Source organism: Ctenocephalides felis, unplaced genomic scaffold (genome assembly GCF_003426905.1).
Source record: "Ctenocephalides felis isolate EL2017-DRISC unplaced genomic scaffold, ASM342690v1 CF-g0.4_SCAFFOLD_01886, whole genome shotgun sequence".
Classification (NCBI taxonomy): domain Eukaryota; kingdom Metazoa; phylum Arthropoda; class Insecta; order Siphonaptera; family Pulicidae; genus Ctenocephalides; species Ctenocephalides felis.
The window spans coordinates 53601903-53617604 of record NW_020538040.1 but is presented as its reverse complement, the minus strand read 5'-3'; the positions used below and the strand labels follow the sequence as shown (position 1 = coordinate 53617604).

At 29.3% G+C, this 15702-nt stretch overlaps 1 protein-coding gene across 1 annotated transcript in view; it reads right to left on the bottom strand.

The window, feature by feature from the left end:
• The window catches only part of LOC113376562 (protein tweety-like), a 61094-nt gene that overhangs the window by 45072 nt on the left and 320 nt on the right, over nucleotides 1-15702 (bottom strand). The gene's annotated exons all lie outside the window — the stretch shown is intronic.

Below are 15702 nucleotides of genomic sequence, written 5' to 3'. Positions count from 1 at the left end.
TTTTCTATTGAAAGGACCATGTTTGAGAGCATGTTAAAACTATCAATCATTTTATTATTGTGACATCATGCCGGCCGTGGCTCCGGGGCGAGAACGTGGTCGAGCAAACACTGGTTACGGATTCCTCGGCTAGCTTGATATGAAGCAGTGATATTCATGTCGAGATAAATGAACAAGTAGAAATGGCCTTAAATATCACCAGAGAGAGTATAAACAACCACTATGTTGCTTTCTAGTAACTAAGCATCAAAACCCATCATAAAAAGATATGGTTCTGAATGCTGTTCAAATATACGAGATAAAAATTAATCATTATAACAGCAAAAAGATAACATCAATAGTCGGGTATATATACCCAATTCTATTTTTGATATAGTCATTCAGAAAAATAATAATATTCAAATAATATAAATGCACAAAATAAAATAGTAATAGACAGTATAATATATGCTTTAAAAGTTAATTAAATGAACTAAATGCAATTTGCAAAGTAAAATATTGGATCTATACATGGATGATGTATTCTTGATCAATTTAAAAGTTTCCAAATTAAATAAGTCTAATCAAGTAAGATACAAAAGTTTCATTTAATCATTTATTTAAAATAAGTTTGCTTTTATAATGTAATATGGGAAATTTCGTGAAGTTAGTTCAACGATCATACATAAATCTCATTATTTCAATATTTATATTTTATTAATTACATCAGTGTAATTAGATTAATTAGCATTATTATGTAAATGGTATAGTAAATATAATACTCAGAAAATCAAATAATTAATTGTATTATTCATTTAATATTTGCGCTGTTTAAAATTCAAAAACCAATAATTAATACAGAATAAAAATTCAACACGATACATGTTTTAATAAGATTATTATTATTTCCAATACAAAACAGGAAGGGTAAGTTTAATTGAGCAGTAATAAAATAAATCATGATTTGATTTATTCTAGTAATTAATAAAAAATAAGTTTAATAATATGGGAAATATAGAGATTAAGAATGTCTTATTATAGATAGGTAATAAAACAAATCATAGTTAGTAGTATAATAATATAATATAACACATCTCTATAAAAAAACAAACAATATAACTTTAAATCTTGCTTTCACACAAAATGTAAACAATCCCATAAGACATTGTGCGCGTAAGTAATATAATTATATCGAGCCAGATGTCGTAAGTTCACGGTGTCAGTATTTATAAATCATATCTTGTACTTTTATCGTTCTGTAGCGATTCATATGTCAGCTCTATTGAAATATGAACTTTATTACAATATTGATACAACTTTAAATTAACTGTTCTAGTAATACATATTTCTGACATTTATTGTATATTCAAAACATCTTCTACTAGCATTATATACAGAGATAGACAAATGACATGTAAATTTGATTTTAAAAATAACTGATGTCAGCTGTTGTGATAAAGACCAAGCTGATAGAGACTCTTGCTGGAATAACTGTATGGCATTTTAAATTGATGAATGAAAATAATGGCGAAGGTAAAACTAATGCTATCTGCCATTAACTAAAAATGCTGCTTTGTGTTTTCGCTACTGAGAATTGTGCAATTATAGTGCAGTCTCAAATGGCGCAGTCAAAAGAGTAGTGGATTATTATAAAAAACTAGCTGTAAGTGGAATTCTGTCTTAAAGCAATTAAGGCATCGTGCCTTAAGGCAAATTGCTGGAACTTCCCGTACCAAGAATTATTATTTTTTTAAAAACGATTAACATTTTTGAAGAAAATTTACTTTGAAAAAATAAGATTTTTGAGAAACTATAAATTGGACAAAAAATTACTTTTTTTAGAAAAAATTTTTTTTAAAAAAAAAAAAAAATTTAATTTTTTTTTTTGAAAAAAAAAAATTTTTTTTTCTTTATTTTGACATATTGTGGAAGATCTGAACTTTTTTTCAAAGCAATCGTACTGCTTTAACTGCATAGAGACAAAATATAAAGCGCGTATGCGACGCGTCGCTGTCTAACGCATAAGCATTGGTACGGAACCCATAGGAATGTTAACAAAATGTATACTTATTGTTAAAATCTCTATAAAATATCTGATAATTTGATGTGCATATGTCTAAGGATCATTTTTAACCGCCGAATGGCATTTTTTTTTTACTTTTTTCATTAAATCTCCGAAACCGCTAGACCTGCCTTCATGAACATTTGAACAGTTTATTTAGTCAATACAAATAAAATGTTTTTTGGATTATTCAAATCGGACGCTCCGTTCTCTTAAAAACTGAGTTACCGTTTTCGGCACTTTTTGCCCCGTATCTTCGGAAGGCAGTAGCGACCTGCCTTCGCCAAAAACTAATCAGCATGTCTCCTTATCAATACGAATCGAATGTTTTTTGAATTATTCAAATCGGTTGATCCGTGTTCCCGAAATCGTCGACGAAAATTTGTATCCGCACGCACATACATAAACACACACACATACACACACACACATACATCCATTTTTTCTAAGGTATGCCAAAATATTCAGAAACCTCTGAAACGTAAAGACATATAAAAATTTTGATTTTCGATTTTTTTGCGATTACTATAACTTGCCCTACGGGAAGGTAATTATAGATACGATATTTGTTGTATTATTTATAAAATGTAAGTATAGTTCATATATTGGTTGAAGTGCTCAAGAAGTTTTCTTTACATAGATTTGTTGAAATTGGGTCACGTACGCATTCGAGACCATGTGACTTATTAATGTTTTTATTTATTACTAGATTATCAATCATAACTAGCTTATAGCTTATTTGATCAAGTCTGCGTTACTAATTATAAAAACACTAAAAAGACGTTGGCCACTGGCCAGGCGACCTCGAATGAAACACTAGACTTATCTCCATGGAATGAATTTTAATTATTATTTTTCTTCTAACTTTTTTCTCTCTTTTCATGTAACAATAGCTTACAAAATTTCATTGTAACTCGATTGCTACTTTAAAGAAACAAATAAAAAAAGATTATCAATCGGGACCAATAATGCTATAACTTTTGTTGCATGCTCTGTGTATATTACTACTGTAATGCGTACTAAAAAATTAAAGATCGCACGTTAAGCTTCATACTGCAACAAATTCTAAACCACTATGCAAGCAAACAAATCTATGAAGACACGGTAATTTGAATAAAATAATAACTGACTCTTCATCTATAATAGAACATTAACAACGAAAGGAAGGAAGCCGTAATGGCGAAGTATTAATTGTATAAATAACAGAACATTAGATATTCCTAGCACGCTCAACTTGTAAGCTGCCAGAGTACCGGAAATGCATTTTCTATGCAGCACTAGCGCATTCTATTTTGTTTCGCCGGTCTTTTTGACTTTTCAATTTCTGAATAAAGTTAATATAAAAAATGATTCTTTGAAAAATATTTAATACTATGATCAAATCCGTTTTCTTATATTAACTTCCTGTAAGTTATTGTAATCGTCCAAAAATCGAAATTAAATTTTTTTACATTTCTTCACGTTTTGAAAGTTTCTGAATATTTTGGCATACCTCAGAAAAAATGGATGTGTGTATGTATGTATGGATACAATTTTTCGCCCACGTTTTCGGGCGCACGGATCAACCGATTTGATTCCTATTGATAGGGAGATATGCTGATTAAGTTTTGGCAAAGGTAGGTCCAGCCGTTTCGGAGATACGGTGCAAAGAGTGCAGAAAATACAAATTGAGTTTTTAGGAGAACGGTGCATCCGATTTGAATGATCTAAAAAAGATTCAATTCGTAATGACGAGAAGAAGTGGTGATAAGATTTTGGCAAAGGCACGTCCAGCCGTTTTAGAAATACCGAGCTAAATGTGCAAAAAATTGCAGTTTTTGAGAGAACTAAGCATCCAATTTGTAAGATTCAAAAAACTTTCAGCTTGGTTCCAAAAATTATTTTTTTTGTATATTGAAAATAATTCAGATTTTAATTTTAATTCTGGCTACAGTTCTAAAGCTCACTTATACTTACTTTAAATAATTTTAACTTTGTAATTCAGTTTATATAACTCTTATATATATTAAACAATGTTACAGAATTTATAATGATATATTTGAAAACATTCAATATTCCTCGAATATTTCGTTATGGTACGGGAAGTTCCAGCAATTTGCCTTAAGGCACGATGCCATACAGAACTAGTTTATTTTCAACGTATCATATCAAATAAAGTGTCAATAGAAATGCAAAAGTAAGATTGTAATATATTATTAGTAATATAGGACATAATTGACAAATATTAACAACATTAATTAATATAATCTTAAAGTTCAATAAAACATATAACCTCTACATTTTTATCGGTATGCACAAGCGATACAAAAACGTCAATTTATTTAAATAGTATTAGTTGCAAATGCACAGTCTATTAAAAGTTGAATATTATATGTCATTCATTAAGCATTATCAATATAGAGTAAAGCATTTATGAATATGTATAATATGCAAAAAGTATTTATATGATAACACAATATATGTGATAATATATCCTTGTTATCAATAATTTTATAAAAAAGAGTGTATATTCAAGTCCTGCGATGAGGCATACAATTTGCTAGTATTCTTCATACTTATAATCAACTATAAATATTCTGCAACTTATTGCGTATGTTCTGCAAAATCAATGGCTCATAACTTTAGAGACTTCTTTAAGAGTAAAATACTAACACACGTACTAATAAATCTATTTTACCACAACTTCAAAAAATATAAAAATAATACTATAAAAATAATCTTATATTAATAGCTTAAAACTTGAACATATGGAAAATTCAGCTACATCATGCAGTATATTGAATTTATAATAAATCAGATAGAATTATGGTTAATACCGCAATTAGTTCCATTCCGAATAGCCATCATATTATATATTATTAATCAAATTTCGCCAGAGCATAAATAATATATCCAAAACATAACGCATCAGAAGCGTAAATAACAACGCATGTATGACATATTTATCGTTGTACTTTGGCCACTGGAAAAGTAATAATTAGCTGTTCTGCTTACAAATGATTCATTATAATAAAATACAATGACTGGTGTAAATTATAGCATTATATTTGATTGAGCAAAAACACATGTTTCCTTTATTACACGTACGTAACTGCTTTTCTATGGCAGTTTCTTAAAATTAGCAGGGCTTATTACAAATAAAACTAGCTGTAAGTGGAATTCTGTCTTAAGGCAATTAAGGCATAATGCCTTAAGGCAAATTGCTGGAACTTCCCGTACCAAAAATTATTTTTTTAAAAACGATTAACATTCTTGAAAAAAATTTACTTCGAAAAAATAAGATTTTTGACAAACAATTAGACAAAAAATTACTTTTTTTTGAAAAAAAAATTTTTTTTAATTTTTTTTTTAATTTTTTTTTTGAAAAAAAAATGTTTTCCTTATTTTGACATATTTTGAAAGATCTAAACTTTTTTTCAAAGCAATCGTACTGCTTTAACTGCATAAAGACGAAATATCAAACCGCGTAAGCGCCGCGTCGACGTCTAACGCGTAAACATTGGTACGGAACCCATAGGAATGTAAACCAAAATTATACTTATTGTAAAATCTCTAAAAAAATATCTGATAATTTGATGTGCATATGTCTAATAATCATTTTTGACCGCCAAATGGCATTTTTTTTTTACTTTTTTCATTAGATCTCCGAAACCGCTAGACCTGCCTTTATGAAAATTTGATCGGTTTTTCACCTTGTCAATACAAGTAAAATGTTTTTTGAATTATTAAAATCGGACGCTTTGTTCTCTTAAAAACTGAGTTACCGTTTTCGGCACTTTTTGCCCCGTATCTTCGGAACGGCTAGACCTGACTTCGCCAAAAACTAATCAGCACGTCTCCTTATCAATACGAATCGAATGTTTTTTGAATTATTCAAATCGGTTGATCGGTGTTCCCGAAATCGTCGACGAAAATTTGTATCCGCACATACATACACACACGCACACACACACACACACACACACATACATCCATTTTTTCTAAGGTATGCCAAAATATTCAGAAACCTTTGAAACGTCGAGAAATGCAAAAATTTTCATTTTCGATTTTTTTGCGATTACTATAACTTACCCTACGGGAAGTTAATAATAACAATTTATTTGGAAAAATAAAATAAAATATAATTTAATGACGCATATTAGCATATATAAATAAGATAATTTTAATTGCTCTACTTATAAGAAATAGTAGCAATAAAATTAGATAATCTATGAAAAAAAAAAGATTCATTAAAGTGGTACCCAAACTAGTCCAACGAGTGTTACGTAGAGTATATATACAAGAACGTGAAGGAATTTTGAAAATACATATGATAACCAGCGAATGTTGCCAACATTTCACAATTAATTGCAAAAAAACAACCAAACAAATATTTACCAAAAACTAATCAGCATGATTTCAGACTAATATCTTTTGTAAATAGATAGATAGCGATATTAAGTTTCATAAAAGTTATGAGAAAGCAGCATTCGGATGTTGTGCGATATCATTTTTCTTTTAATTATAATCAGAAATTTATTTTAATTATAATTTTTTTTAATTATAATTTTTCTAAGTTATGTCAAAATGTTCAGAAACCTTTAAAACGTAAATTTATATAATAATTTTTCAAAAAATTTAAAAACTTTCAAAAATTTTAGGTTTCGGTACCGGCCATTATTTTAACTTGCCGCAGGGTAAGTTAGTGTAATCGTTCAAAAATCGAAAATAAAGATTTTTGCATATTTTTACGTTTCAAAAAGTTTTTGAACATTTTCGCATACCTTAAAAAATGGATGTATGTGTGTTTGTGCAAAAATAATTTTTCGTCGACGTTTTCGAGAACACGGATCAACCGATTTGAATGATTTAAATAACATTCGATTCTTATTGGTAAGGAGACGTGCTGATTAGTTTGTGGCAGAGGCAGGTCCAGCCGTTTCGGAGATACGGGGCAAAAACTGCAAAAAATGGTAATTCAGTTTTTGAGAGAACTTAGCTTCCGATTCGAATAAATCAAATAACATTTTACTTATATTGACGAAATGAAGAATTGATTGAATTTTTTGAAAAACTGCGAAAAATGGTAGTTCAGTTTTTGAGAGAACGTAGCTTCCGATTCGAATAATTCAAATAACATATTACTTATATTGACGAAATGAAGAATTGATTAAATTTTTTGAGGAGGCAGGTCGAGCGGTTTCAAAGATCTAATGAAAAGTAAAAAGAAAGCCATTTGGCAGTCAAAAATGATCATTTGACACATGCACATTAAATTATCAAAGATTTTATAGACATTATAATAATAAGTATAACAATAAAATATACAAGGTTTGTGAAGGTACAAAACATGCAGTGAACGGATATCTGTTCACTGGTATAGCAACGCCAATAATGTTATTTGCTTTTCTTATTTATTAAACAATATTCGAATATTAGAATCGTTGATTTAGAAGAGAAAATAATGATAATAGTTTGAAATACAAACGATGTATTTTCATAGAATCCTAATGAACGCCAGAAATCCACCAACTATGGGTTGGAACCATTGAAACTGTCGTTTCATACAATTATTCCACGTTTTCCGAGAAAAAAGTTTAAACCAGCCTGCTGCCACTATCACCATTCAATAATATTTTGGACTAATTCCATACCTATTAACCAATTAAGGTCCTAAAAAGGTGGCATTTTGAAGTCTCATAAATCCGCTGGTAGTTATTGAGCAGTGACGATGTAAAGCGATTTGGCATTGCATTTATTATTATTTATTTTATGCGCTGAACCAATGAACAGCAACTAGTGCATATCTGCGAATTTACAAGGGCACGCCCTTGAAAACGACACTTCGCATATTATAAGTAAAACATATGCAAAATTGCAAATCAACGCGAAAAACATTTTTTTGCATATATTATTTCGGTGTCACTTCAAATTGTATGTACAGTTAAAAACATCAATGACAGTATGTGCATATGTTGTCATTTAGAAAATTTAAAGAAATAGTTAAAGTTGAATTTTTTTTAGTTCTTCCCTTTAAAATGAGCTTAATGCTAAATTTATAAAAGTCATGAAGAAAGGAAATACAATACTAACAAATATACAATAATAGGCAGGTTATTATTACATTATAAGAAAAATAATAGACAGCTTACCATTTAAAAAAAAATCTGATAAAGAGTCAGTCAAACTAGACCACAAAAAATTATATAGAAATAAATAATAGGGCTCGCCCGTAGAAAAGCCGTTAAGAGCGACGGGACTTGTTTCGGAGGTCCCGGGATCGATACCCGCTTCGAGCAGCCTGTAGTCAGGCAGCAGTGACAACGATTTTCACTTGGAAATATAGATAGCAATATGTTTCCAAGTGAAAATAGCCCTTGCCCGGTATTGCTGCACCAATAAAAAAGTCAGCCCTATTAGATTAATTCTAATAATATTATCATGGATGGATTAACCATTGGGTTACGATCTAAAAATACGAAGTGAGGAGAAGTTTCAGCCCAACAGCTCATAGGACGTAAGGTTCTGATTGCAGTTAAAAATATTAAAAAAATTACTATAACTTGCCCTACGGGAAATTAAAAAAAATAATACGCTGTAAAGCTGTGTGATCGGTGTTGATTTTTTATGTACATATATTTTTTATATTTTTCGATGTCAATAGGATTTAAGTAGTAATATTTTAAGATGTTATTGAATTACATAGAAGTCGTTATAAAGCCACCGTTGTTCTCCATTGTGATATTTAGATCACATTAATTAGTAAGAAATTGATATTGTTATCATTCATCGCATCCATGTTATGACTGGGGTTACGTCATTTACCTGGAAAATGTGACAATAAAACTATGACGAAGCAACCATTGGCGAGGCAAAAATATGCTAGTACACTTTCTCAGTGATCAAAACCTGATTAATTGCAGTGACTTACAATCCAAAAATAAACAAATTGAATTTTAGATAACAAATAGCAATAGTAACTTAATTAGTAGTAATTCAGAAGATTTTATATTTGCGTTATTTATGTACCTTATATATAATTTATAAGTACGTTTAATTCAAAAATATCAAATTTAACAAAAAAAACTTTAATCATACATTTAACCATATTTAGTTATTATGAAAAACATTCGAAATACCTATATATTACTTGCAAGTTAAATTCATAAAGTATTTTGCAACTCTTCCAATCCAATAAATTAGTTCACCTTCATGAATAAATCTGTTTGATGTTCAATGAAAAATATATTTTTGCTCTACATAGAAAGGTAATAAATCGCTAATTTATGTAATCATATATTCGTATTTACTACTATGAGTTAGTTATCTTAATTGTAAGAAAATAATACATGCTCTTTTCAAAACTAAAATAACGATAATGAAACATATCAAACTAAACAAATAAACACAACAAACTAAAATAAAAATAATAAAACTTTCGTAAAGGTTAAGGATTTCTTGCAACTGTTAAATTTATGACACATATAAATGTAAACTAGTGGGGCGCATTGCATCGTGCCTTAAGGCAAATTGCTGGAACTGCCCGTACCAAAAATTATTATTTTTTTAAAAACGATTAACATTTTTGAAAAAAAATTACTTCGAAAAAATTAGATTTTTGAAAAACTATAAATTTGACAAAAAATTACTTTTTTTTTCAAAAAAAAATTTTTTTTTGAAAGAATGTTTTCTTCGTTTTGACATATTTTGGAAATTCTGGACTTTTTTCAAAGCAATCGTACTGCTTGAACTGCATAGAGACGAAACGTCAAAGCGCGTAAGCGCCGCGTCGCCGTCTAGCGGATAAACATTAGTACGAAACCCATAGGAATGTAAACAAAATTTATACTCATTGTTAAAATCTCTATAAAATATCTGATAATTTGATGTGCATATGTCTAATGATCAATTTTGACCGCCAAATGGCATTTTTTTTACTTTTTTCATTAAATCTCCGAAAACGCTAGACCTGCTTTCATGAAAATGACCAATTCTTTATCTTGTCGATACAAATAAAATGTTTTTTGAATTATTCAAATCGGACGCTCCTTTCTCTTAAAAACTAAGTTACCGTTTTTGGCACTTTTTGCCCCACATCTTCAAAACGGCTAGACCTGCCTTCTCCAATGCAAACTAATCAGCACGTCTCCTTATCAATACGAATCGAATATTTTTTGAATTATTCAAATCGCTTCATCCGTATTCCCGAAATCGTCGTCGAAAATTTGTATCCGCACACACACACACACATACATCAATTTTTTCTAAGGTATGCCAAATTATTCAGAAGATTTTGAAACGTAAAGATATATAAAAATTTTCATTTTCGATTTTTTTGCGATTACTATAACTTGCCCTACGGGAAGTTAATTAACTACCTTAAAAGAACCATTTTATCATTAATATTACAATGCATTGATTGAAAGTAATGGTGAAGAATAAGTAACGAGAGAAAATGCTCCAAAAGGATAATTTGCAATTCTTCGAAAAGCATAAACTTCTAAATGTTTGCTATTCAATGAATTCAATGTATAAAAAACTAGGAAGTTTAAAAACAGCTGTAGAAAAATCTAATATGTATTTATAAGTAATACATCAAAGCTCATATTTAATTTGCTCTATCAGTTATAAACTAAACTAGATTTTTAGGGATAGTGATAGACAATGATATATTCATTCGATTTCTATACAATAGCACCATAGTTACTCGATAATAGATGACATATTGTAATACTAAAATTTCACAATAGAATTGTTCAATAAGAATGCATTATAGTTCCAATAAATTATTAGAAAATCACATCACACAGACACACTAAACATGAAAGAAACTAACTTGAAATCAATTTCGCTTTATATATGTGTAACTATGGTTTAACTAAGGTAACTTATGTCTTACGAACTATTTAGTAATTATAATATTTGTCTAACAAATCACTCTTTTAGTTATGCTCAATTATTATGATAGAATATGCTCAATTATTAATTTTAAGAAAAATCTATCGAACAATTTCTGAAATTACAATTAGTTTAGATGGTCTGCCAAAAATTGCGGCATGCTAAATATTTGCATTTCTCGTATCACAGCGTTATATCTCAAACTAACAATGAAAAGCTTATATACATTTTATTAACATTTAAGTTTTATTTTATTAGATTTAATGAAAACTGTAGAACGCTTAATAAATAAATAAACAAACTAAAACAAACTATAACATACGGTGCCTGACATCGTGCCTTAATGCAAATTTTTTTAAGTTTTAATTTTTTTTTTTTCAATATTTCGAAATTTGAAAATCTTGAACTTTTTTCGAAGCAATCGCAATGCTTAGATGTTTTAGAGATAAAAAATCGAAGCGCGTAAGCGCCGCATCGCTACAAATAAATGGAATAGGTACAGAACCCATAGAAATGTAAACAAAATTTACAATTATTATTAAAATCTCTATAAAATATCTGATAATTTGATGTGCCTCCTAATGATCAATTTTGACCGCCAAATGGCATTAATTTTTACTTTTTTTCATAGGATCTCTGAAACCGCTGGCCTTTCCAAAAATATAATCAGTTCTTCATTTCGTCAATACAAATACAATGTTTTCTGAATCATTCAAATTTGGCGCTCAGTTCTCACAAAAACTGAATTACCATTTTGAAACTTTTTACCCCTTATCTTCGAAATGGCTTGTTCTGCCCTTTACTAAAAACTAATCAGCACGTTTTTTTATCACTAGGAATCGAATGTTTTTTGAATGATTCAAATCGGTTGATCCGTGTTCTTGAAATCTTCGACAAAAATTTGTATCCGCACACACACATACACACATACATCCATTTTTTGTAACGTATGCCTAAATGTTCAGAAACCTTTGAAACATAAAGATATATAAAAAAATATTTTCTACTTTTTTTCTATTACTATAACTTACCCTACGAACTAACAATAAATAAACAAACCAAACTGTTTAATAAATATTCAAAATATGTAAAAAATGAATTTGAACGTTATTCTTGAAACCACAATGCGAAATTGTTTCTCAAACGCATAAAGTGTATTGAAACAGCTATACCGCACTTATAAATTATATTTTTGTCTAGTATACAAAAATGATATTTACCCGTTATATATGCAATACCCCACACATTAACAGTTACACCTCTAATAACAATAACACATGGCCTGCTATATAAGCGAATCGCATAAGAAACGTGGAAACTGGAACTTTAAAAGATACACCATCCAGGTATAAACAATCTCTATCTGTACGATAGAAATACTGTGTGCCCTTTGAATATGACGTATATATGTACAATACATTCATAATAACGTAACCATAGTACAGTAACCAAAATTTATTATATGCTGTAGCATATTTTGAATATCTTTTATTCATTTACACCGATATTTAAGCTCACAAACCGAAGGTTCTCTACACATGCTTTATCAAATATGCTAATCTGAAAACTTGACACGCAGTCGTATGTTTGCATTTACTGTCAAAAAAATTAAGAACCGGTCGGCAATCAAGACATTCAAAATAATGTACGCAAGACGTTCAATAATAAACTATGCGCCATTGCTGCAATAATAGGAAATGTCGTAGGGTCAAATGCGTTAAATACATCTTAAAGCACGCCTTTGAAAAAAGCACAATACAAATTAAGAAAGAACGAACATCAGTCAAATGAACTCAGTCGCCGAACATCAAATTTGTCCATACAATTGAATCACAGGCATATTCTCTCTATACTGTTCATCTCATTCATATGCAGATTTGAGTTATTTTACAATTTATATTATTCATACACAATGATGTTATGGCCTGATTCTTTAATAAATACATCCGTATTTAGAATGAAACATATTAATTCGGGATATCGACGTATATTAAAATTTTACATAAAAAACAGAACTTTCAATTCCTTTAAAACCAATTAAAAACACATGAGAAATCACAATGATCATAATAAATTAGTGGTGTATGACATCGTGCCTAAAAGCAAATTGCTGGAACTTCCCGTACCGTAACGAAATGTTCGAGGAATATTAAATGTTTTCAAATAGATTATTATTGTCTAATATTTATAAGAATTATATAAACTGAATTGCAAAGTTAAAATTATTTATTTAAAGTATAAGTGAGCTTTAGCACTTTCGCCAGAATTAAAATTAAAATCTGAGTTATTTCGAGCACATCTCGCTATCAATAGAAATCGAATGTCTTTTGAACCATTCAAATCGATTAATCCATGCGCCCGAAAAATTGCGGAAACACAAAACACACACACATCAATCTTTTCTGAGGTATGCCAAAATGTTCAGAAACCTCAGAAACGTGAAGAAATGCAAAAATTATTATTTTCGATTTTCGTCCCATTTATAACTTACCCTACGGGATGTTAAAAAAAGTTGCCAAAACCGGTGACATAATTTTAAATTTAAACTGTAGTATTTAAAAAAACAAGATAATAACATAGGCAAAACGCCAAGATATAAAAACTAAAAATTAAACATTAACCAAAAAATTACTCACATGCATGCCAAGTTATAATAGCTCATTCAAATCTATATTAAAGACAAAACACCTCACTATGAAATGACAACATATTCAGATTTTTTTGTCTGAATATTAGATTTCTATGCGCTTTAGTTACATTAAGGTACCATCTTATTTCCGGTAAAATATCTTATTATGACTTAATTCATACTAAATATAACTTCTGTTACTCATCCACAATATTTCATTTAAACTATATTAAGATTTAAGCTATAATTTAATCATTTCTAACACCCATAATGCGCATATTTTATGAAAAAAAAGGTAAACCATCATTGCCATCGTTTTCTTCTTAAGAATAATATTAAATACAATAACTAGTGCATGGCATCGTGCCTTGAGGCAAATTGCTGGAACTTTCCGTGCCGTAATTTGAAAATTTAAAAAACTTGATATTTTTTAAGTTTGAAAAAAAAATTTTTTTTTTGAGAATTTAAAAAAAAAATGACTTTTTTGAAAAAATTTAGTTTTTATGATGTTTTGGATTCTTTTGAAAATTTAGAGACAAAACATAAAATGCTCAAAAATCTATACGTAAAATTTGCTGTATGAATCATAATTCTCTAATAAGATCAAAGTTGTTTTAGAGCTTATGATAATTAAATATTTCTTATTTATTACGAACAAAAATAATATTTTCGACATAAAAAACACATTAACATATATTGTGTATGAAAAGAATAGACACAGACTAAACTCTTCATTTGAACTAGTTTTAATAATACAAATATGTATATAAACACTGTTGAAATATTAGAAATGATTATTGGGGCAATAGAAATAAAATCATTACTTATTCCAGTTGGATGAGTTTAATTATCTGTTTGTGGTGTAGTGTAAGTGCGACAGGGTTACACTAGGTGACGTTCTAGAGATAAGATTTCTTTAGCTGGCTGTTACGATTGCTTGACTCACAATCTGCTTAGGTTGAACTTCAAACGTCAAAGATACGAAGAAGCGTACGAAAACTGACGTTATGATCGACTCGCAGTAATCTGTCTAAAAGCTATGACCAAGGGAGGATTTGTTTGTTAGCTTGTTTGTGCTATACGTTTGGTGGGCTTAGAGCAAAACTATATAATATTATATGAGCTGCTCTCCATGAGACAAAATTTAAGTCAAAACTATACTGTCAACAATTGATCGTGCAAAGGAAGTAATTATCCAGAAGCGGACAGCTGTGGCCAACAGGGCATGCATATCAATAGTAACTCGGCACAAATTGGAGGAGCCTGGTTGAGAGAATCCTAATGCATCCATCTTACAATGCGGACCTGACATCAAGTGATTACAAGACGTTCCTGACCACAGCATACAATTTCGTTAGTGCAAAATTCACTCCAAAAAAGATTTATGATAGAAGATTGTTTCAAATTTCTGCCAATAGATACAACGGCTTTTATGAAAAAGCATAATGAAAGTACTTTCATAGACAACAAGTTATCGAATAAAACAGTGCATACTTGATCTAAATTGAATCATTTTAACTATGTTAAATAATTCTTTTTACTAATAGTTTACGTAAAAACAATGTTTTTAGTGCATATTGTAAAATGTTAAAAAATAATGCATATTTTAAAACGCATTATTTAAAATACTATAAAAATAAAATATTAATTAAATACATCGTTAATTTAGTTGCATTTTAATAATCAATTTCAACCAAAATTGAGATACGCACAATTCAATAAGATATAAAAATCAGAGATGCAGTCACACATTCTCTATTGATACTCGGGTTATTGAACCGCCGAACCCTTATTTTGCCGGAAACACACTGTTTCATAATTAACTTAATTCAATCATATTCCACACATTATTTTGGAAAACATGTTATCAGATTTTTTTTCTTTTTGTAAAATATTCAAAAAGTAAAAATAAAATTCATATGTGCCCATTTAAAATATTTATTATTGAAATTTTAATCAAACTGCAGAAAATTGTTTCTGAAATACATATTTAGTACCGAAAATTAATTTCAGGAGAAAAAACACAGTTTTAGGTTTAACGGGCAAAATTTTTTCACTAAAGTACTTCATTGTTTGACAAATGTAGGGTAGAAAATTCACGAGAGGGTAGTACAGTCAGAGAAAATGCATTCGATCAATGTAAATCACATGAACT